Raw genomic sequence first — 8633 nt, forward strand, 5'->3', positions numbered from 1 at the left:
ATTGAGCCTTTTGTATCTCAGCAAAAACTAAAGAGGGGAGCATAAACAATGAATAAGACTGAGCAAGTGATGCTTTCCTGTTATTTGTCTAGTTGCCAATATTTTGGTTTAGTGACAAATATTAATCCCAACTGTTTAACAGTCATATAAACCAACTCACATCCAACGTGCTTCACATGGTGTGAGTATTTTATTCGCATTCACTGAGGGAGAAATCAACATCTAATCAGTAGGAGCCAAAGGCACTTTTGTCATTGAAAATCACCTTGACTGCTGTGTGCCCCCTTTTCTTCATCATTCGACATAATTTTGACTATTAGTTACAAGTTTGATTTTTTTTTTTTATTTAAGTGAGGTGACTTTTGCAGTCTGATCTTACATTACTTACACAGAGCAATACAGGGAATAAAAGGCAGAAATGAGAGCAGAACCTCCATTTCCTTACTTAAAGCCATGAGCTTTAACCATTCTCCAGTGCTGCCTTCTTTACTGAAATAGTAAAGTATAAATGCAGGCAGTTCTGGTGTTCAGATTATATGATCCCAGCCTTCCTCTTTTGTTGTTGCTCATTCATCCTTTTTATGTAACTGTTGCCTTAGCTGTGAAACCCATAAAGGTCAACTTGACTGTAAACTGTATCATTGGGAAGAGTTATCAAAATTGTGGACAAAGCATACAAAGTTGCCACCAATTTCCTTGATTTTGGAGAGAAAGCATGTTGGTAATGTTATTCTAAACACAACTGCTTCAGTGAAAGTACTTTTGCAATCGAATTTACTGCTAAGATTGGGTCTGCAATAGGGGGAAGCTGTAAATAAACAGCACAGTCTTGCTAATGACTGTATAGAGGACAGAACTAAGGTCAGACAGGAGTGCTGTTGTTTTCAATGAATTCTATGGATCTGATTTTATCTTCCATTGCTATAATTTCAGTGGTATTATCAACTTTTATCATAGTATAATCCAGAGTTTCCCAACTGTACACTGTTTGTCATAGTAAAATATTTCTTGTGAGTGTAATAAGACTTTGGTGAACTTATAAGTATTATTACAAAAAAGTACAAAGAAGCTAAAAATAAGACTACACCAAGTGCAATATGTATGTGGTCTATACCAAACTGTGCTCCTAGTGTAGTGATGGGGAAAGGAGTGACCCAGGGCTGCACCAGACTAGGAGTTTTATGAGGATCTGTGCTTCACTTATGCTGGAAACACCTTTCCCAGCAAAAGCCCACTTTTACTGTAATGAAATGCTTCAAGTAATCAATAATTTTATCAAAATTTCATTTTAGAGGAAAAGGAAAACTTCCGAGAACATCTGGTATCTTATTTCAATATTTTCTCTCCAAAATAATTTTCCTGTGACATGTAGCACAGTGCCTATAAACATGGAGTTGCTGTGCTACAGTGCAAGAGACTCTAAATTAAAGCACACATTTCAGCCTATCCACCCTGCCTTTATTTTTATCTTCTGGAAACTGCAATTTTACCCCAAATAACAATAACTAAACTTTCCAAAAGCAGTGGAAGAGATCTCTTCCTCCAGCGTTCATGGTGGAATTTCCTGCTTTTTCCCATTTCTCCCTGGAGCGAGGTGGGTGCAGTCCTGCAGGGAGAACATGGAAGGAAGGCTGCTTTCAGGGCTCATTTTCCATGTGGATTTGCAGCTTGGACTGGCGTCACCTGGCTTTCCCCACGCTCCCTCCCGAGCTGGCATGCTGGTGTCTGGCTGGGCTGCGCTCCTCGGGCAGAGCTGAGGAGGAGGTGGAAAGCAGCCTGTGGAAATGCAGTGGGAAGCGAAGCGGGCCATGCCGATGGCAGCGGGAGGGATGGTGATGGCACAGCGGGGAGTTCCCACAGCAACCACTGCACAGGCAGCACCCAGCGGGCAGAGCCTGCCGCAAAGCACGGCAGGAAATCGTGAAAGAAAGGTTACAAACTTCAAACAGACTCCCCCCCCGGGTTGCAGTTAGGTGTAATTTAGACCCCCTTACTTAGAAGCCGTGACCCTTGAGCTGAGCCTTCCCTTGGGCTGCACTCAGACCGCGTAGGCACCACAGGTCTGCAATTAAACCCCAGGTTTTGCATCGGTTGTCCTGCCAGTGCCAGAGGAAATCTGGGGGCTTCACTGCTGTCCTTGTCCCCACGGCATTTTGATGAGTTTCAAAGGGGTGGTTATATCTTAGAGTCGGTCATTACACCAAAAAAAAAAAAAGGAAATTCATTTAAAATAAACTTTGTTATGTTTGCATTTTAGAATAAATGTAAATTTGCACCAGAATTGATGTGGAATGAGACTTACAAATGTGTTGGTACAAGCCTGCATATAAGGCAGTCAGAGATGATTGATACGATGACTGATACTGTAATTTAGCTTTTTATGCAGTTTAAATGAGCACTCAATTCTGTACTCTTTAATCACAAAGTGGCATTTCATCTCAGGAGTAGCCAGCTGTAGTTCAATAAAAGAAAAACTGCCCAACAGGAGTGGGCAAAGTAGGCTGAAGCCTCCAAAAAAACCCAGATCAAAAACATTGTTTGAAAAATGAAATATTAATATGGGCAAGGTTTCCAACTAAATGTTTCCTTTGGTATTTGTTCAAGTGAATGTTATACCTCTAGTGGCAGGAGAAGTGAATTATTTAGCATAATGATGATGGAAAATTCAGACTACAGTTAAGTAGTTTCTACATCTTGGCTATAGGTACGTACATAGAAAAATGCATGTCATTTTTGAAAAATGAAATCTTAAATCCCCCTGTCTGCAATTCACTCTGCTCAGATCCTGAAAGCCGAGCAAGAGATATGAGGAGGCCTTTCCAAGTTAAATACAGTAATTTGTCCAAGTAAAATGACAGAACGCAGGCTCCCACACAGTACTGGGATGCACCCATGGCTTCTGCTGAAGTTACCAGATCTGATCATTACCTCCCGTAGAAAGAAAGCTTATTATAAAAATGCTAATGTACAGCCCATCCCTGCAGGCACGAGGGAAGGCAAACTGCAGGTTACAGCTGCTGCTCTGGGAGGGAGACTCACAGCAAGACTGGTTAAGGCTGTGACAGTGCTGGGAGTCAGTCTGTGGACATGTGTCTCCTCCCAAATCCAGCTGTGTTGACAGCACAGTCCTCCCCCAGTCTGCCCAGAGGCTGGTGAGCATTGCCCAGCAATAGGTTACCACCCCTCTGATCTGGATATACTTGTTTGAGCAGTCCCTAACCTATTTCAGTGAAAATCAGCTGGGCCAGCAAACTCTTATTACTTAAAATGTTAGGCCATGGTTGCACAGACATTTTTTCTTCCCTGCAAAGGAAGCTTCAGCTATTTCTAGTCCCCTAATCTTTGGCTACACTTTGCCTCTGCATCCCCCACTTCAGGGGTCTATGCATTATTTTGTCTATTTTTATAAACCTAAGTCATTGTTGGGGTTTTTTTTAAGTTGGATTCCCCCACTCCCCTGACTCACTTAACTGTCTGTGCCAACACAACAGAGGAGATGGTAAGAGACCAGAAAAAATGTCCTAGGGGTCCCTACATGAAATTTATCTTCAGGATAAATGTCTTGAGGAAACCGTGGTCTATACTCCCTAATTCCCTTCAGAATTTGGCCTTTGGTAAACTACATGACTCGAATTATTTTACAGTCACACAAACAATAATCTCAATTTCTTATTAGTGTCACACTCCTCAGATACACCAAATTCAGTAGGATCTCCATAATCAAACAGTTGTTTTGGCCTGGGCCTTCGTGTAAGTAATTCAGGATGTGGCTGTTGCTGAGTTGTACCCTCCCATACACAATTTGGAATATGCCCAAGGCAGGTTGCTTCTAATGCCTGGAGTAAAAGGGGTCACTGTAATACCTGGTGGAGAAATAAACCCTAACCACTGTGTGTGCAAATCAGGCACAGGTCAGATCTGCGCTGATGGTGTCTTCTTTGAGCCAATGCACTTAGATTATCTGCACTCTAAGCTTCTCATTGGTGGCAGCAAAGCTCAAATCCAGAGTTTTTTGAATTTCCAGGTCAGAGATCAAGTCCAGCCCAGTTGCCTCCCAGGTCTCTCTTTTCTGCAGCATGTTTGCAACTTACCAAAGGCTGCACAAACTAAGCACGAGACCATCTGCTTAGCAGCAACAACAGTTCCTTGTTCTCGACTTCTATCCTCTTCAAATCCCTTGTCTTGGTCCTGCTGACCATAATAAGGAACGAGTTCAGCAGGAAGGACGAGTGTTCTCCGGAGTAACTCCCAGCTGAACTCCATGAGGAAGCCGGGAGCCTGCCTTGGCGCCGTGCTCAAGAAACAGAGCGTGCAGTGTGGAGAGCCCTTCAGAGAGCGGCCAGGATCAGAGGGAAAAGGACAAACGGTACCTGCTTTTAACAACAAATCCAAATATCATTTGCTGAGGTGATAGCAAAGCTGCCCTGCCTCTCCCCCAACCAGCTGCACAAAGACTCAGCAAGTCACGCACGTGGAATATTTGTGCAGCCAAGGTGCAAAATGGATCATATTAAGTGAAGCTTTTAATAAGATTTTGATAACAATGGTTTTTATGTTAATCTCCAAAGAGTTTGCTTTTGTAACATATAACTGATAAGCATATAATCTAGTTTTAATTTAATCTCTGCAGGTGTTTCCCAATGGTAAATGTTAAATTTTTATTGCTTCCTTAGGCAGTAATAATAGGGGAAATGTCTGTAGGGCTCCCATCATCCATTTGTATGCAGATAGCATCATATTTTATAATAGCTGTAAATCTGACAGGATAGACTCTTACTGTTGAGATGATATTATAAATATGTGTCAACACTGAATAAACATCTTTGAAAGGAAAATAAAATAGAGATGTTATTAGAGGTCTAATGAAACAACCATAACCGCTTATTTATAAGAGATGTATGCGCACATCCTTGGAAAAAACTAGAGCCCATGCTGGGTTTGCAGCTTTCCAATGAGCAGGACACAGAGATTCTCAGCAGGGTTCTACAGACAACGCAGAAATAGATCCAACACTTCATAAAGATGATGACTGCCTATAAACCTCTAACTGTTTGTTCTCTCTGAGGTTTCAAAGTGATTATAAATACCTCAGTGTCTAAGACTCAATTATGGCTTCTCTTATACAGCTGAGGGATCACAGCACGTCAGGAGCTCCCACACCAAGAACCGTAAGACACCAAGTACAAGCAAGTAAACCCTGATACCTGTCTGAAGTGTAATGCAAACACATTGTGGGCAAAATTCATAGTACCAGACCTGAGAGGGACTCGATCCTTTAAATCATATACTGGCTTTATTTGCTGAGCATGCATGAAACCTGCTCTTGTTTACATTTAGTGTTTTAAAGACAGCTACTCTTTAGGCTATATTCTCCCAAAATCACATTATCTGTTCTGCAGCAAATGTGGCTCTCTGGCATGCTGTGCTCCCAGTGTCCATGGGCACATCCTCAGAGAGCTGAGCTAAAGGACTCCTAAGGTGGCAGTGGCTTGGCTTCGGCCATTGGGGAGCATGGGCAGAGAGATCTTTGAGCTGTCTCCACTCTCCTATACAGGCATGCCCAGAAAGGGATTACACTTTAACAGAGGTCTAGATATTTCCTCAACGGTGCTTAGATATGTGGCTCCCCAGGTCCACGTCATTAGTCATAAAAGCAAACAGTCTAACCTCTGACACGAAAAATATACACTAGTATGTCTAAGTCACCAGTGACAGGGAATGGCAATACAGCACACTGCCAAGGAGGGGGGGAATTGAAAAGCTGCCACATAAGCAAGTAAAAAAAAAAATCTTTTACTGGTAAATTAAAGTTACAAGAACAGCTTGGACAGTTTAGGTTGAGCAATTCTTGCTTCTGTTGTAAGTCAGAACACGTATGCTGCTTTAAGGTGGTAGTTTGAATGCAGTATTTTGTTTCTTCTGATAGTCTTTTCAAGTGAAAAAAGTATCTTTTATGAGGACTTAGTTTTATAAATTGGTATTAATTAGAAAGAAAATTCAAATCATCTTATGCAGAAAGACAAGATTAAAAAAATCACAACATGGGCGTGAATGGAAAAGCAGATACATCATTTGAAAAAAACCAAATACGTCATTTCCTGAGTGTCTTCAAAGCCTAAGAAGATCTGCCATGTTGTGCCATGGAGAAGGGAACTGTCAAGAAAAACAAAATATCACATTAAGAAGATTCATTATTAAGAATTAAATGCATTACGAGCTGTTGGTAAGATACAGATACATAAAATGTTGTGCTCATTCTTCTCCTATCAAACTTGGTAAAAATATTGTAAAAATTATTTTGTGTAATTGCTTCAGACTGAGGATTCATTAGAGGAGGTCCCTAATGAAGTGTTTGCAGTCAGACTCTCCAACTACACAACCACCACACATGTGCCAATGTTCCAGGCCCACTGGGATAGTGGTAAACACAGAACCCTCTGCCATACTCTCTACACCTAAATAATACACCATGTCCTTGTGCCATGGCAAATAAGTAGAATTTTTTGGTAATCAAGTATGAAAAATTACAGGAATCAGGCATAATGCTGTGTTTCTCATAACTTAAGAAAATCTTCTCCATGATAAATGAGTTGTGAATCTCCCATATAAAGTATTTAAACAGATGGATAATCACCACAGCAACCAAAACCACCACAGAGTCATTCAGTAGCATTCCCTATCTGCACACTCCACTCTCAGGTTTCATGCTGTAAGGAGGCAATATTTTATGTAACAGAAGTCTAGCCAATGCTTTTAGGTAACTCACAGTGATTTCCAAGGTATGTAAAAAAATCAGAGGACCAAACATTAGCTACAGGGACAGCAACTTTTTACACCTCAGATCACATTTGAGGTGACCTGACAAACTTGTTGCAGATTTTTTGCTGTATCTTATGCCTCTGCTCCTTTGCATCTGTATTTCTGTCATCTTCTCCATCCACATTTTCTCCTCTCGTCTTTTCTCTGCTCTACCAGCATCATAACAAGGACTGCAACCTCAGTCTGCCTATGATCCCAGAAATAATTAATTACTCGGGCAGAATAAAGCAGCCCAAAAAGGAGAAAGCAAAAGAAACAATAACCTAATGATACAAGAGAGAACTTCCCACAGATCTGAGATAATCCCAGTCACTGCCACACAAGGCAGCAGTCTCCATCTCCCACGGCGCAGCTGAGCAGCCTTCCCACAGCACACGGAATGTGGGCACCCTGCACGAATCCTCAAATCCTCTCCATCATTTTCCATCCCCCTGAGGCAGTTGAGCCTTGCTGCAAGGCAGGAGAAGAGCAGTGGGACGGTGCCAAGCCAGGTTTTTGTGTGTGCCCTAAACCAAACAGCTCTGGGATATTTTAGCATACGTCAGTGCTGGTTCAACAGCGATGGCACACATGTACCTTTAGGAATGTCTGGGACGGGCAGGATCTCTGCCAAGGGGACATTACTTGTCAGGGATGGGGGTTTGTGCTCTCCAGAGTAACAGGCACCAGCAGCAAGGACAGAACACCACTGACTCCTACTCACACACGTACAGGTTTTCACACCGAATTTGAGTTAACACAGGGCTTTTAAAATCACACAATAACCTGGAAACAAGCTGCAGTGATAGATGGGTGGGAGAGGAAGGAGACCACCATGAGTCCTGATTTCAAGAGGTGTATGCAAACATTCTTAAATACGTGGCAGAACAAAGTTGGATCCTGGGAAACTTGCAGAGGAAGATATTAAACCTGCTTTTAGAGAGTCTGAACTTTCTTTTTAAATGAGCTGGATGAACTGGAAAATATCCAATGTGGCTAATTAATGTGCTTCTAAGTCTAGTCCTTTTAAATTATGTTTTTTTCTAATTTCATCATTCTATTTGTTATTAATTTAAATATCTCTGAAGCATGTTTATGTCTGCCACTTGTCCTGAGACAGATTTCCAAAATCAGGAACACCCTGCATTGGATTAATACTCAGTAAAAACATAATAATTTTCTGAATGTATCCTGAGAGGCTGAAGTCTGGTACTCCATTTAAAAACAAGAATTCCAGTTTATTTTTAAACATGTTAAAATCTGAGCTGATTGACACTCATCAAGAAACAAAAAACCTGTATTTTACCAGTTTTCACTGCATACATTTTCAGAAATTCTGACAAGATAATAATTTCTATATGTAATAATTTAACAATATTATGTAATTTGTGAATTCTTAATGAACTACTAGCAACCATTAGATCTGCAGAAAAAGGTAATTGATAATATACACAACTTGGCTAAATTAAAAAATACATTGTTTAGAATTTCTTTATTTAATGTCTTCCACGACTTTAAATAGACAAAATGTGTTGCTTCCTGTCCTGGATTGTTTCATGGTATTATTGTGAAACATTCATGGCTGCTGTGTTTACTTCACCACCGATGTGTGTTCATTTCACTGGTGGGTAAAGCCTGGCAAGGGGTAAAAGATTTTGCAATCCTGCTGACTGGATGGCTCAATATAAATCTTAATTATCCACCTGACTTCCAATGAAAACATTCTGCTCCATTAATAATCTTAAAATTGGGGATGATATTGGGTGGTGATTATGCATGGGTTTACTTTTATTATACAGGGCTTAAAAGCCGAAGTTGGGAAGAAAACTAAAGGA

The sequence above is a fragment of the Pipra filicauda genome, unplaced genomic scaffold, assembly GCF_003945595.2.
Source record: "Pipra filicauda isolate LSUMZ 115617 unplaced genomic scaffold, ASM394559v2 scaffold616_size215100_pilon, whole genome shotgun sequence".
In the NCBI taxonomy this organism is placed as follows: Eukaryota; Metazoa; Chordata; class Aves; order Passeriformes; family Pipridae; genus Pipra; species Pipra filicauda.